At 46.8% G+C, this 15,720-nt stretch overlaps 1 long non-coding RNA gene across 3 annotated transcripts in view; it reads right to left on the minus strand.

Moving 5' to 3' along the window:
- LOC147599029 (uncharacterized) overlaps positions 1 to 15,720 on the minus strand; it is a 97,133-nt gene that overhangs the window by 33,657 nt on the left and 47,756 nt on the right. The window lies entirely within an intron of this gene.

A 15,720-nucleotide genomic window follows, 5' to 3' on the forward strand; every position in this document is an offset into this window, starting at 1 on the left:
AAGTATATTATATCAGAATACTCCTTCGTGCTGGTGGGAGCTTTGACTCAGTCAAGGAACGTCTCTAGAAAGCCCTCCAAAGCACAGAAATGAGCCCAGATGGGCAAATGCTGGGTGAGAAGGGGAGCAGAGCAGCAAAGGCTGGAAAGCGGCTGGCACTAAAGCGAGGAGACAATTAAGCACAAGTTTGCAAAGCTTCAAAACAGGCCAAGCGCTCCCAATTCTCCGTCACATCAGACGCATGCTACTCATCCTCATCTGCACGGTCACCACCGCCCCTCGCTGCTGCTCCCCCCGACTTCCCACCCCATCGCCGTGCTGGGGAGACCAGGCGGGATGGAGCCTCTCTCGTATCATCCCGCCTGGTTTTGGGCCACCGTGGGGAAAACTTCAGAAACTGAAAGGGCTCTGGGAGCTCACGGAACAACACGCCTGTATTAAAGCAGGACCGAGTACGACCCGCTCTGTAAATCCCTGAAACAGGGGATTCACAGCATCCCTAAATCTGTGCCCATCTCCGAGCACTCCGATCATTAGAAAGCCTTGCGTTAGACCCTGGCCAAGCCATCCCTGTCACAAGGTAAGTTTATGCTCTTTAATGTGTTTGGCAGAAAAGAGAAGAGTCTGAGGGTAATTAGCACGGGGGAGGATAGCGAGGAAAGCAGGGGAATAGGCAACATGATTGGAAATGAAAATCAATGTTAATAAGTAGAAGGAAATGTATACTAGAGGCAAAAAAAATGATGTACTTATAGATTTGACGATACTCTAAATGAACAGGGTCAAAACAAAACATGTTTTCATAAAGCCTGCTGTTGGGCTGTCCCAAAGGAAGTCATGGCGGGCACAAACGCAACGAGATTAAAACCAACAACATTTCCTAATTAATTATAGTAAGTTTAGAAAGGATATTAAACTTTGTACCCTAGGGTTTATGTCAATCTTTAAGCACCAGAGAGCAAAATAAGATATTATTTTGGGGAGAGATCATGCAGCACCAGTGTCCTCGGAGGTTCTTGGGTTTCCCCTAGAAGATGCAGGAACCATTACAGACAGCCTGAGTGGGAACCAGCAAGGAAATCCCCAGCAGCCTCAGCACAGCACCGCTTTTCTGCAGCATCAGCTCTCCAGCCTTCACTTCTGCCCACGCGGACTTGTACCTGTCTGTAGTTAACAGCACAATAAAGACAAACCATGGTGGTGTTGGCTGGTGGGTACAGCTTGCAATAACGGATGAGAAACGCCTGATCGAAAAGCCAGCACACACGCAGTTTAACAGCAAATGAACAAACCCCGTTCCCATCCTGCTCCGCGGGAAGCCACAGCCGTTGCACCGCAGAACAGGTAGAAGCCTAACGAGCTTTTGAGCATGAGACCACCCACAGATGATGAATCTGTCCCTTCCTTGTGACGAGGATGGATGCTCCCAATGATTCAAGTATTTGTTGCTTTTGGCTGAAACCTTTGCTTGAAAACTGCAACCAGGACTAGCCCTGGCAGATCAAAACAGAGTCTGCTTTGCCTCAGCGGAACGCCACATTATTTTAAATCCCAGAGTCTCTGATTCAATTTGGGTGCCGGAGTGGCGTCCCCCGCAATGCGGCTCGTTCATCTTCCGCTGTTTAAGCTGCTGAAGCTCATCGTGGTCAGGAACCATCCAGCTCCGGCTTTGCAGTTTGCATATCGTTATGCAGACTGTCCAAGACTGCACTACACGTCAGATTAACTTTTAAGGAAGCTCTGTCTTTCTAGGCATACATCTTTAAAAATGAGACCTTATACACCATGTCAAGACATTCAGAGTTGACATTCCCACAGCAAACTCGATTTTCTCCCCACAAGAACAGGTCACGACTACTGAACGTATTTATAACAGCATTAGAGCTTCTGTAAACCTTGCCTATCTACCTGTTTAACGTAACAATTTTAAACGCAAACTGTTCAGCCTCTGTTGACATGGCCAAAGAGCGTGAGCAGGGATGGGGAGCCGCCCAAGAAGTTTGCAGAAGTTTCTCACTCTCATCAATAGCTTTCGCTATTTCCAACGCGCAAGGCCTACTTTTTAATTGTTGGGACTAGATTAGTAAAGGTGAAGGTTATATCTAACCAACTAAATCCTCATGTTCAGGTCTTAAGCAGCTTTCCACTATATCAGCAAACAAGACATACGGCGTTGCCATCCTCTGACTTTCCTACCAGATACAGGAAATCCTGTTGTTTGTTACCAATCAGCTCCCTAAAACGTCATGGGTTACAAGTTAATAGTTTTCATTTCTATATCCAGCTGAAGCATTTTAGAAAAAGTCCCCGACGCTCATTACCCTTCACTGCACAACGGACACCGACGCCTGCTCTTTCCAGACCCTCTTTAACCCTGACCTGCACGTGGAGGGAACCGGAATAGCACCGTGATGAAATGCAGGACAAGCTGGCCCATTTAATATTTGACCTGGGAGCCATTTACCCGGTGTTACCAGCTGATTAAACAGGCACAACACCAAGGAAAGTTTCCGTTTGGCTGCAGGACGCTGAGCTGGTTCGCTGACGCGGGGATTCCCGCGGAGGACGGGTGCAGCACCCTCGTGCCTTCAGCGCCACATCCTCCCGAGAGCATCTCAGGAGAGCCCGCACCGCCCAGCACCGGGTAACTTACCACGACACATTTGCGATGCAGTTTCAGGCATTTGATAGCTTGGTTACTTTCTGAAGCATGAGATTTGTATGTCTTGGGATGCTTATGTAATGTGTTTGGGAGCGTTTCCGTTATTCCTCTCAACACCTCGGCTTTCGGGTTTTGCTGAAACCTTTGACTACAAAGCACTTCAGGGCATTCAGTCCCTCAGCAGAAAGGCAAGGTGAGAAACCAGCCGGGGCTGCTACTCTTCCCCCAGTCCTCCCAGCCCTGCCATTCCTCCGAGACCTCCAGCATCACTGGAAGAGAGTGGACTCAGCCATGTGCTAATTCTGCACTTACCGCTGGCTCATTTAACCACTCCATTTCCAGCCTCCTAACCTAGGAGAAAGCATTTCTCTCCACTAGAATAAACTCCAGGCTTGGCCAGGGTTCAGCGGGAACTCCAGCGAGATTTGCGCACTGGTGTCCCAGAAGAAAGGCAGCTTTATAAAGCGCTGCACACCAGCGAACGACCAAAGCCCCGCCAGGCAAACAGGGACCAAAAGGCAACCCGGAAAGTGAGGGGTCCCGACAGGAACACGGGGCAGCCACGGGGTCCCAAGGCAGCAGGTTTTCAGCAGAGAGCAGGAGCCAGGAGCCAGCTCATGGCGGTGAACGTCCCCAGGCTGACACCCAGCAAAGGAGGGCTTTTCCGAGCATTCTCATCCCCCTGATACTAACAGTCCTCCGACCCTTTGGGTCTGGAGCTGGCAAAGCAGCCTGACCTTCCAGCCCCAGCCGTAGCAGGAAGTTTGCTTTGTGACGGTGATCGGTAGGGGTGGTTATCCTCAGTGCACTCTCCCGGGAAAGGACCCGTTTCACTTAAGAAAAATATCATTGAGAGTAAATCTGCAAAGTATTTCACCCACACGCAGACTCCTTTGCACTTTATCCTGCTCCAGCGTTACCTTGTGATCCCCCACAGTTAGCACATGCCTTGAGGCTATCTAAATATTTCCTTTACCCATTTCACCACCTTTTGTAGACTGTAAGTATTACTGGTTGGTGAGTCCCCTCTGCAGTTTGAACAAGTGCAAAACCAAAAGCAACCCAGAAGTACCCGTTCAGATACAGCACAGAAATGGATTCTATTTATAAAACTTATTTTCTCTTTTGTTTTATAAGATCTAATTAGGCTCCTTGTAAGTCCAATATAAATAGTTATTTTCATTAAACTTAAAATAATTAATGTTTAAAAGCCTGTCAAGGCTTTGTACGTACAAAATGCTGTAGCCTACAAAGGACAAAAAATATGGCTCCAGTTAAAAACATATATTATAAACGGTCCCTGGAACCCCAGTGCGGTATCCTTTTACCGTTCCTTCATTCCGAGGTTAGGAGGTTATTAACCTGTGTCCCAAGGGAGAAAGGATGCACATCAATTATAGCAATTGAATAGACAAATGAAAATCAAATTAAAAATTTAACACGCACAGCCATAATTACAATACAGCGCTTCTAAGAGGAATTTCATCTGAGGAATGAAACGGAGAAATGGTTTCTCAATTTTAACTGCATTTACAGTAGCCGGAAAAAAAGCAGCCGGAGAGGCAAGGCAAGGAGGCTGATCCATACAGGAGATTTCAATGGAGTCTCTACGCCCCGTCCTGAAACTCTACAGTGACAAATCCGTTGTCATCTCACTGACCAGGCGGGTATTAAACACTGTGAGGGGTGCTTTAAAAACAGAGACATGTCTTAGTTCTAGCCCAAGTCTAGGATGAGCGTGGTTAAAGCGGAAGCTGAGGGGCCGTGTGGCTTTCCCGGCACAGCCGCCCAGGATGCGCCGAGTCCCACGCTCCCACCTGGCACTGGTGCCACTGGTTCAGCACTCGTCTGTGTTCGCACGCCCACCACAGAACACAGATAAAATACGGCACCCACTCACCACACGCTGCCAGTATCTGCAGTTCCATGAGGAGAGCAGCGCACTCACTCAGGTCACCTGCTGCACAGCTAGCTTCAAGATCACCATTAAAACCCAAGTCAGCCAGGGAAACCTATTTTTTGCATACTTTTTAAATTGCGCAGCTGTGGTCCTCTGGATTTGGTGCCCTATGTCACCCCTGCTCCTAACAGAAAAATGTTCAGAGGCATCCATCAAAGAAAAACATTCTTTTCTAAATCTGCCACCCACTGAGAACTTTTGATTGCAATTTTAGACTAAGATGCAAAAATACTGAGCTCATTTAAGCAATTAAATGTGTTTATACTGTGTAATTATATGTATTAACATCGGCATATTTAAACAATTAAATAAACAATCACAACGCTTCTGCCTTTCCTAGTATTTACATATTGCAACAAACTCCAGCTCTGTGAACGTTCCAGCTGCCAAAGGCCTGCTGGAAACACTGGGATGCACAAGGGGTCCCAGTAACCACCGAACTGGGTGTCGCCTTCCATTACTGCATGTGAAAGAAAAATGCAGACACGAAAAATGCACGGGCACAGTTAACTCCTTTCAGTATCTCCAAGGGATGGCAGGGAAAAGAGAGGAGGCTGGACAAAACAAAGTACCTGGAAGAGGACAGGGAGGCTTCTAAGACAGCTACGGTGAGCAAAAAACCACACGTGCAGGCACACATAAAGCAACATAAAAGCAGGCCTACCCAAAATGCCCACACCCTAAAACTAACAACTACCAACTAGGTACAGTTTCAGCAGCTGTTTTTTAACAATAAAAGAGCCATTTTAAGGTCGTAGAAAAATTCTGCAGAAATCGCACCAATAAACCTCTCCAGGCCTCCCATGGAGCCTCAGAAGTACTACGCAACAGTAAAATTCATGTAATTCCTGCAAACACCACCCAAGACTTCCCTTGAGAAGGTGGAAAGCAAACCATACAACTAACGCGCAAAAACGGGACCTCGAGCTCCTCGCTGCTCTGGCAAAACACTGAGGAGAGCTTGTGGATGAAAGCCAGAAACAAAAAAGACAACAAGATTATTGGGAAATAACCAGGATACAGGAACGACAAGAGACTTTGATGAATGCTTCCTATTCGCAACGTAAAATCTTAGAGGACACTGTGACGTCTGAGACCATACGCGTGTTTAACCACTGCACGGGCAGTAAGCAGGTGCTGTCAGTGACGACAGAAAGTACCAGTACAACACATGGGAAATCCGAGGATTTCTAGCACAAGGAGATACTGAGAGACTAAGATCAGGGCAGTCGAACCTTTCCCTTTGACCGTACAGGCTTGGCCAACATCCCCCCGCGCCGCTGCTGGTCCGAGCCCTCGCCGGCGGGCGCAGAGGACGTGCATCTCTTCCTTCCCCACGCTGCCTGTACTTCTCAGCCCAGAAACAACTTTCCAGCAATGACTCCCCGTTATCCTCACGCCAAAGTTGGGAAAGAAGCAAGAGGCTCCGCTTCTCTCTGCAGATTTGCCTGTAACTTCAACCCTTCATCACTTGTAAGCTGAGGACAATTACTCAGAAACAAATCAGGAGCGAAGGCAGCACCGCAACAGAGCGATGCCATTTTAAAGCTATTTCTGTCTCTATAAAATCTTCTGTAATTTGTTTACGACTACCAGATTCAACAATCGTGTGCAAATGCAAACCCATTTATGTTAATGTCCTCTCTCTCTCTCTCTTTCCCAGATCAGATTCTGAATAAAAATTAGGTAAATACTCTGTTTGAAAATATATAAGATGAGAACTACTTGGTGAGGGAGCAAGAGAACCTCCAAATGCACGATCCTATCAACCACATTATTTTTTTTTACTTAATAACTTAAGTGTACTGTTAGTGAAATTACAACCTGCTTGTGACACAATAAATTTACAACAAAATTCATTCCATAAATTATTCAATTCACCAACTGCAACTACACTGAGAAATATCGCCACGAGCAGATGATTAGCATGTGAAAGGAAAGCCATCTCCAGACTGAAACAATCACTGTCACACCTCCATTTGAAGATGGCTGGTGGAGTTTTGTAAAATTACCATTAAGAATACACATTTAAGGCTTTGTAGTTTCTATAAAAGCATTAAGTATTTGATTTACATTAGATTCATTTGTTCTTTCTTCAACTGTCTCTTTTTCCTACAAACCATAACCGTTTCAATAAATACTGGCTCAATCAAGTGTGCATTAAAACAAAAGAATTTAAGTTCAATAAAAGTGATGAATCAGAACTAGAAGCTAACCTTCCCCTTCCCTCCCCTTCCCTTCCCAAATGATGCTCCAGCAGGAGAAATGGGCTGATTTGGTGGCCTAGAGGAACAAAATAGCCTTGTCCCACACGGACATGCACTCCTGGAGAGATAACCCAGGGCTTGGACCTGGGAGGTCAAACCAAACGCCAAGTCCTTCTCACCATCAGTCAGGAGAGAAGGTTGGTGAAGAAGAAACATTTCTACGCAACACATGATCTTCCTTCAGATGAACAGCGGAGCTCTCAATGGACAAAACTTGGCATCCTGCAGTCTAACCTAAAATGAATCATTTTGGGTATCCACAAAATCAAAACATTAGCAAAAGTTCAGCAATTAGGTCGTCAGCCTTCCCAACAACTACAGGAGAACAAGGCTACTAAATGCAACCGATGCCCAGGCATCATCAACATCTACCACAAGCATGAGCAAAACCAGTGGAAAGGCTTTACCAGGCTGCTGAGATGGTTCCTTCAGCTCCTGCCGTTATTTTCCGCCCTGAGCAGCGAGGAACAAGCCACTGGGTCTGACACAGAGCAGCAGGAGAACTGACTCTAGCCATGTATCCCATGTATCACCGCAATACAACACCAGCAGCAATCCTTTACAGCAGTCCCTTAAAAATATGCCAATAGGGTGAGGAAAAGATTAAAACCTCCCACTGTGCTCTGCTTTTATACTCATTGTTTGGAGAATTCTTTTTCTTTCCGGATGCAGGAGTGACTGCTCGGCAGACATGCATCACCTCCCTGCTGAACAGCCACGGCCAGCTACTGCAACGCCCCACCCAGGGAAAATCAGCTGATGGATTCACTTTAAGCACAGTTTTTTCTCAGATGACTTAGATGAGCTTATCAAAACACCTCCATACAGCAGACCCTCCTGATCCAGGCCCGTGAGATGTGAACATCTTACCCGTTAGAAGCATTTAAGCGGCTTCCAGCATCTTTACCTCCTGCTGGATTTCCCAGCTAGGGAAATTCGAGGAGTGTATGTAAAGAATTTATTTCCCTGGAAAGGGAAGGATTCTTCTTGTTCTGGGAATCAAAATGCTAAATTTTTACAAAATGCTTTAAAAAAAAAAAAAAAAGTCCAACAGCAGTCTCCAAGTGATTCAAGACACACTGCCATGACAAAAATCCACTTTCACTGCCACGAGTTTTTCAAAATAAGAGCTACTGGTTTTAAGCCACATAATAACACTCATTGGAGTTCTTCCTCACCCACTGTGCAACTTGCATTAAAAAAAAAGAAGATTGTTCTAGAAGCTGTGTCCGCAAGGAAAAAAAATTTTTTTCCTCCTTTACCCAGAAACTTTATTGGCTTTGCATAAGACGGCACTTCTCCATCCATTGGCAAATGGCTTTGTCTTTTCTTACTCCGAGTTCATTATCAGCACTCAGACATGTTCCCTAACCCCTGCTCGAAGTCTCTCTCGTCTGAAAGCAGTAGCGTACATTATTCATAAGGATAATCACAAATATGCAGAGAGCCGTGGACGTGTAATGGAGAGGCTGACTTGTATCCGATCCAAATTCCATGCACTTCATGGAGCTTACGACTTTCCCATAAATTTTTGCAGCACGGACATACCACCGTTCTCAGCCACTCCAACAGTCCCAAGGCAGGGACAACTTTGGAAAAAGTTCTCATGCTCCCCCATAAAGTTTTATTTCTTCTGAAGGAGGGAAACCCAGTCGATATGTTGTGCCACCTTCTCATGGGGTCTCCAGTTGGATGTACTTGTTTACGCATGCCGACTCCTGACTGTGCGCATGGAAGGCACAAATGGTGTTCATGCTTCTAAACAGTATTCTGGGAATTACGTGAAATTAAACATTTTCAAGACCCCAAGAACAGCAAAATCAAGTTACTGTCGTTTCCAGTGCCTCCATGAAAAAGCCAAGAAAAGTCAGTGCCCTAGTTAGTGTCGATACCAGCAGCCAACAACTGGGTGTTTTTCAGGACAGCTTCTTTACCTTGGGTGGTCTAGAGAGATTTCCTTCTCATCTGCCTTGCGAGAAGCACCCCGAGTCACCACAGTCCTGTGGCAACTGCTTTATGAGCCAGAAGACAGAGTAAATGCCCAGTCAGCCTCCAAGAGGAAAAAAAATTAACTATGTCTATACCTACAGGAGCTGAAATGATGTTTGGGTGGGAGATTACTGAACAAGGACACGTAGCAGAGGTGAGGGATCTTCACGGCAGGGGGTCCACTCGTGTCACTGGAAATATGCCAGCTCCTTTTGGACAAGATCATTAAATAACAGTAATAAAGAAATAGATTAAGAAAATTGAGGTCTTTCTAAATCACTCAAATTTGAGACCAAAAGAAGATTCTTCCCATGAAGCTTCAAACCCACTCTGAGCAGATTCGTGTCGTCAGACGCAGTCTAACGAGGAAGAAAGGGACGCTGCATTCATGGCCACATTAAGCAGTAACGACTGTGTAACTTCAGCAGAAGGCAGAATCACGGAGACATTAATAAGTGATGAGATCACAAAACATCTGGAGAAACGTGAGCTGATATAAAAAGTAGCCAGCAGAGTCTTATAAAGGGTAAATCTTGTTTGACAAATCTGCTGGAATTTTTTAAAGAGGTAACACAGACTCCAGACAGGAAGAAAACACGGGACATAATCTGTTGGGATTTTGGAAGGTTATTTGACACATCACAGCCCACAGGCTGGTGTCTGAAAGTACGGCAGGCAAAAAATGCACCAGCTTTGAGTGAACAAATGAAATTAAGGAGGTTAACAGCCTGGCAGTGTTATTGGGAAAAAACAGCGGGAGCAAAGCAGAGCGTGTTTTGTTCCATGCACCTGGGATAAAGGGGAAGACATCATAACGCAAACATCCAACCAGATGGATCACGCTGAGCCGCTATGGGGAGAACGTACAGCACTATACTCTGTGGTGGCCATGATAGTCATCTGAACTGCAATCTGAGGAGTTTTAATACTAGAAGCCTTGTTTGTGTGTGATGATGCCTTTCGAAGGAAGACACACCACAGAAGAAACTGGGAGAGACTCTAGGAACAACTACAGAAGATTTTGTGAAGGCTAACAAGGCAGATGGAGCTGTGCATGACCGGGGAAGCTGCTGTGTCCTTCAGGAACCGCGCACCAGCCAGTCTGAGAGTCCACATCAGGATCGCTCTAAAATGGGAGCAGCACGCCCCAAGCCTTTTGTCTTATGGGCAAAGTGATAAGAGGTTGATGGCTAACTCACACAGAAAGGGAAGATAAAGAGCTCTTTCCATTTCAGTAGACCAAAGTTTTACTATTATTTCTTTTCCCCAGACACTTTAAAAACTGCGTGGTTATATCTCTCAGAATAAAGAGAGAACAATCTGCCCCAAATCAGGTTCTGACACAGCTGGAGGCAGCAATTTTGGGTAGGCCAGAGTTTTAGGGTTTTTCCCTCCAGGGAAAATGATGACGCAGTGGGATCTTCCTTGAGGCTCTGATCCCTCCTACTGCTTGGCAGAGACAATAGCCACCGCTCCCGCACGGAAAATCTGTACACAGACGGACAAGCATCCAAGGGCTGACCCAAGAAGTAGTTCAAACGTAGGTCCTTCTGGAGGAGAGCCCTGGCAGGAAGGGAGATCTCCAGACTCTCCAGAAGCTGCAGTCACCAGTGAGCTAAGCAGTGAATAGCCAGCGGCGAGCAGATGTCGTCTGCAGCAACAGGCCCCACATTTGTCCTGGGAAAACTGATGGGAAATTTCTCTCCCTTGAAACAGAGGAAATAGTCTTACAGTAGAGGGACCGCAGAGAATGAGGGCTCCAAAGATGTAGGTTATCACTAGACTGAAACCCTGGAAAGCTCAAACGGGCACTCCAGAGCTCCTCTGGCTCTTTACAGCAAAGATGAAGGCAGCAAAAGAAGCAAAAGTGGCCCTCGTTTTTCTCTTGATAAACCATCAATGACTGAGCTTATTTGTTCAGTTGTGTGGCCTCCCCATTTTCCTGTTTGCAGCACAATCCTCTCGGACGCAGAGGAAGCGGGCTCGCAGGAGCTCCAGCAGCCCTTTGCGCATTTACTGCACCTCTGCACAAAACCAGTTGTCTTATTTCGGTTCAAACACCACTGCCCTTCTGTTCCCCTCTGGCCGGCAGCAAAAACTAAGAACTAATGCAGAATTCATCCTGTGACATAATGCATCAAACCTGATCACATTTTCTGCTTCTCAGCCGAAGCGTATTGATCTGATTACTCGTTGGGATGGAACACGGAAGAAGACAAGTTCCTCATATCTAAAAAGAAATTCCTTAATGTAGATGTCCAAACACACATACAGGTATATTAGACGTGTAGATCAATAGATTATTTTTGCAAAGCACGTGGCCATCTCAGGAGATAAAGAACACATATGAAATTAAGCTCCGACTTACCACATTACCCCAGTCTAATATATCCATTGATCTTAGTGGAGTCAGACTTTCAGGGAACGCGAGGGGAACAAGGATGGTGCAGAGAGGAGAGAACCATCATAAAAAAGGGGGAAAAGGCAGTGGGAGATGGGTCAGTGACGTAAGAGGGGCCGGGCTGCTTGCGCGGGGTTTCTGGTCCTGCCCAGGGTGCCTGTGCCGAGCATCACCTGAGAAGATATTGCCAGGGGATTTTTTTTGAGAAGTTTCTCATAAAACGGAAGCCTCAGCACAGCGCGAGATGCAGCCGCCCAGCTCGGGAGGGTCTGCCTGGGCGTGGGGCAGCAGGACCGCAGGCAGCTCGCAGAAGTGATGGATCAGTGAGTGCAGGGCAGGGCGCAACGGAGGAGAAAAGGCGCAAGACACTTGGAGATGGCGTTTGGTCAGGGGCCGCGGGCAGCACCGCCCGCTTCGTGTGAGCGACGAGGCCCCCTGCAACAGGACACAGGCGTGCGGGGAACACGACCCCCAGCCCACCACCTCGCAGTGAGAGCCCGCAGCGCTCTGCAAGAATGAGCCTTCATAGAAAACTTAGTTCAGCATTTTCCAACTTTTGGAATTTGAAACTTAAATAATCTCCTTTTCACCTTTTCTTTAAAAAAAAACCAAGGCATCAAGGTTTGTTCTCAAACCCAGCCTGCAGCGCAGCAGGCTGCTGAGGCAGCAGCACGGCATTGAATTACAATTTTTATTTATTGTTTTATTGTGCTCCCTGTATTTTTCTTACAGCACAGAGAAGGAAAAAGGCAATTTTCAAAAGTTTATAACTCAACTCTACCGCAATGAAATGTCATTTGGGAGAGAGAAAAGTGGGGACAGAAGGACATTTACGGCAAATCCCCGTTGCTGGAGCTTTCTCTTGTCTCTTTACAAATGTCTGCAGAAAGCACCAACAGAATTAAGGCTGCGAGGAGAAAAATCGCAAAACACTAGAGTGAAATATGTTAAGCAGTGCCAGCATTCTATACCCCTTTCTTTTTAAGTGTTCCTGTAGAAATACAGGTGTACCCACATATGCGAGGGCAGGACGGTGCACTGTGATGGGTTCATGACGGGGAGCGGCGAGGGGGAGGTGAGGCGTTCCCGCTTAGCAAGCACTTATTCATATGTTTAGGGAGGTGTTCTTTCACCTGTAAAACTTTAACTGCTTTGAGCTTAATTAACATAAACCTCTGAAAAAAAGGAAAGAAAAAAAAAAAGAAAACAAAGGCCCCCAGCTTCTCCTCAGCTACAGGGGCTCAGCGGAAATTCCCGTTAGCTTTGGTAACATTAACCAGCATAAAACCAATTACTAGAGTTAATTTAAATAAATTTCTTCTCCTAAAACTCTTAACTTAAAAGCCAATTCCCGTGAACCTCCCTGAGCAAAGGGAAAGGGCTGAGCCTACCAAAACACGAGGGATGTCTCCTACCGGGTCAGTGGGGCAGGTGACGGCGCCCCAAATGAAGCACTTGTGGGGTGAAAAAGGGAAGAAAAGGCAATGCGATGAGCAGCATTTTGAACAGACAGCTGTGAATAAAGTTTGCCTGAAGCTAAACAGAGAATACCCGCATGCAGAGCTCACGGCAGATGAGCAGCAGCTTCACCTCACACCTCTGAGCGCCTCATCGCTGTGCCTAGAACTAAGCCCAGGCTCCCTCCCGATGCTGAGAGCAAGCCCCCGAAAGGGGCAGCCGTGGCCAGCTCTGTCAGATGCTTTCAGAGTCCCACAGTGGAAACCAGCAACGCTTACAGTAAATCCTTACTGGGGCTTTTCCTGCTGCTCCCTCCAAGGCTGCAAATGGAACGGTCGGAACGGGGTTGAGGAGCCAACAACAAATTCAGCTTTATGCAACACACATTTAAAACACATCTAAAGCCAGTCTGGCATCACAGGCTCCAGCACGAAGCTGATGGCGGTTTCACCAAACCGGTCCAAAAGTATCGATAGGCGCAGCTCAAAGTAGGCAGAAAGCACATGAAAGTAAGGTCATGCATACCAGCACGTGAGGCAGGGAGCTTGCTGCCAAGGATTGCATTTTTCCTGACTGCTATACGGAGCCTTCAAATAATTCCTACACAGGCTTTGCGTGTAAAAAGCACAGTCAGTGAAAAGTTACACTCATTTAAACAAAATTAATAAAGAAACGTTCTGCTTCTTGTTATCATCTTTCTACCTCTCATCATTTATCATGCAAATTAAATTGCAGTAATAGAAAATGTAAAGAAAACAAACTCCGCAGTATATTGAAGCCTCTATCCAGCAAGAGATAAGGTGGAGTATTAGAAGGAAAGGTGCAGAAAATTAGCTGTCCATACAATAACTGGGAGGGAAACTGTTTTATTTAGCCTGGAGGGATTTTTTGTTGCAAACTGACTAAATTAAAATCCAGACTATTATACCCAGTATCACACCAGAAAACGCCTTTTCCTTGCACTTTTAGATAAATTTTCATTGATCTCATTTTATGCATGATTACATTTTTAATGAGATGTACAATATTTCGAAGCTAATTTTAAATGCCTTCTCTCTCCTTCCTCCATCCCCTTACCTCCTCCCTCCGTACACACTCACTGCTTGTGGATTAACGTTTCTGACAAATTGCTAGAGCAGAAAGGAGCATTACCAAGAGGAAATAAATTACTTCCATCTTTCACAGCTCCAGCATAGTAAAGTAACCTTAAAAGTGCCCGCTGTCTAGCTACGCCACCTTGCAATTCTTTCCAAAAGCAATCATTTGATTTCATGTAACAATCTTATTTGTTGTTGGTAACCCAGACAAACACACGGATTGCGGCAAGAAGCCCCCTTCCTCCGCCGGCATCTCTGGCCGTAAGAATCAGCGCTCCCTTGAAACCCCAAACTCTCTAGAAATAAAAAGTTTTATTCGCAAGATCTCTGACTCCTAAGAACAACATACAAAGCAGGTGAGCACGGGTGAACTGGCAGATGGCCAGAGCGCGGTGATCTTGACTTTTAAATATTAGCCAATAATTGATTTTCAGCATGGAAAACTTGGCTCCTTCCCAGAAGTTTTAAACTTTATTTTCTTCCTTTGACTATTTTTGGTAAAGCCATGCCCTGTAAAACAAAGGGGGAAATTGCAGGGACAAAGCATGAAATAAAAGTTCTGCCTCGAGCCCGTCGTTAAGTATCAAGCGTTTTATTTCCCTCTTTGATTTGAGGGCTGCTTCTTTGCGAAGAGGAGCTGGCTGCTTCGCGTGGCGGGCAGAGCACGTTGCGACGCCCGGCCAGCCGCACAACGGCAGGGAGAGGCCGCAGAGACGCCGACAACATGGGAGCAAGGGGCTGAGGAGAGCAGCGGCAGGGCAGCTGAAGGGGGGACAACTGGAGCGGGCTGGAGATGCAATGCCTTCAAACTAGGCACAAAAGGAGGAGGGTTTGTACATCATATCGCCTTCAGAGACTGAATATCCTGTTCCTACCCTGTGAGATGCCAAACAGCTTCACCCCTCCCAAACCCCTTCCTCGGCCCCCACCGCCCCGTTCGGAGCACGTGCCCCACCCCGCGAGCGCTGAGACCCCCTGCTCCGCCATCCCCAGACAACAGGGCCGCCTTTTTCCCTGCTCTCCGCTTGTTTTCCCCCAATGACTTCACATCTTTTTCAAAGTGCGCTGCTCCAACCAGATATGGAAATCTGAGGGAGGCTTCGCAAGCCCTGACCGGTGCAGGGGAATGACTGTTCCGGAGGACTGAAGGTACCACACCCCAGAAGGCACCACCGCTGACACCACCATGTGCACCATCACACTGTCAGGTCACCATCAATCTGTGGTTACCTCCCTAAATTTTTTTCAGTTCTGCTACCTCGCCAGTTTCTCTCCAGTTTGTATTTAGAAAGGGAAAATAAATAAATGAGTACGGAGATTTTGGTGTTTCTTGACTGAATTTCAACTCCATAATTTCTGACTATTTTCAAACTTTCCAGGATTGCCTTGACTTGCTCTCCTGTCCCCCGGAGGGACAGCAGCCACTGTCCCCTGCCAGCCCCAAGAGCACGTTCGTTGCTTCACCGTTCACAGATCCGAAACGACTGATCAGCTCCCGTCCAAGGCACACACTCCCAGCTCTCTGCTCCATTTCCCTTCTCAGTTAAGAACAAACTATTGATAACCACACCCTTGGAAAATTTTGTTCTCCTAGCAAATCTTACAGGACATCAGTGTAGACAGGGACCATGCCAGAGCATCACTGAACTTAACATGCATCACAGCTCCAGCCTCCTGCGCGGCAGCGGCAGAGCTGCTCCTGGGAACTGGGTTGACTGGACACGATCTGTGGTTTCCAAGCCCCCAGTGCCGTTTGGCATTTCTCCTGCGGCTGCTCAGCCCCCACGGCCAGTGTGTCAGGAGGGGCCGAGAGCAGCTTCAGCACGGGCCCTGCAACGGCAGCTGGTCTGGGGTGAGCAGGAACCGGCCACGAGGAGGGGAACCGG

This window comes from Chlamydotis macqueenii, chromosome 13 (assembly GCF_036417535.1).
Source record: "Chlamydotis macqueenii isolate bChlMac1 chromosome 13, bChlMac1.mat, whole genome shotgun sequence".
Taxonomy (NCBI): Eukaryota; Metazoa; Chordata; class Aves; order Otidiformes; family Otididae; genus Chlamydotis; species Chlamydotis macqueenii.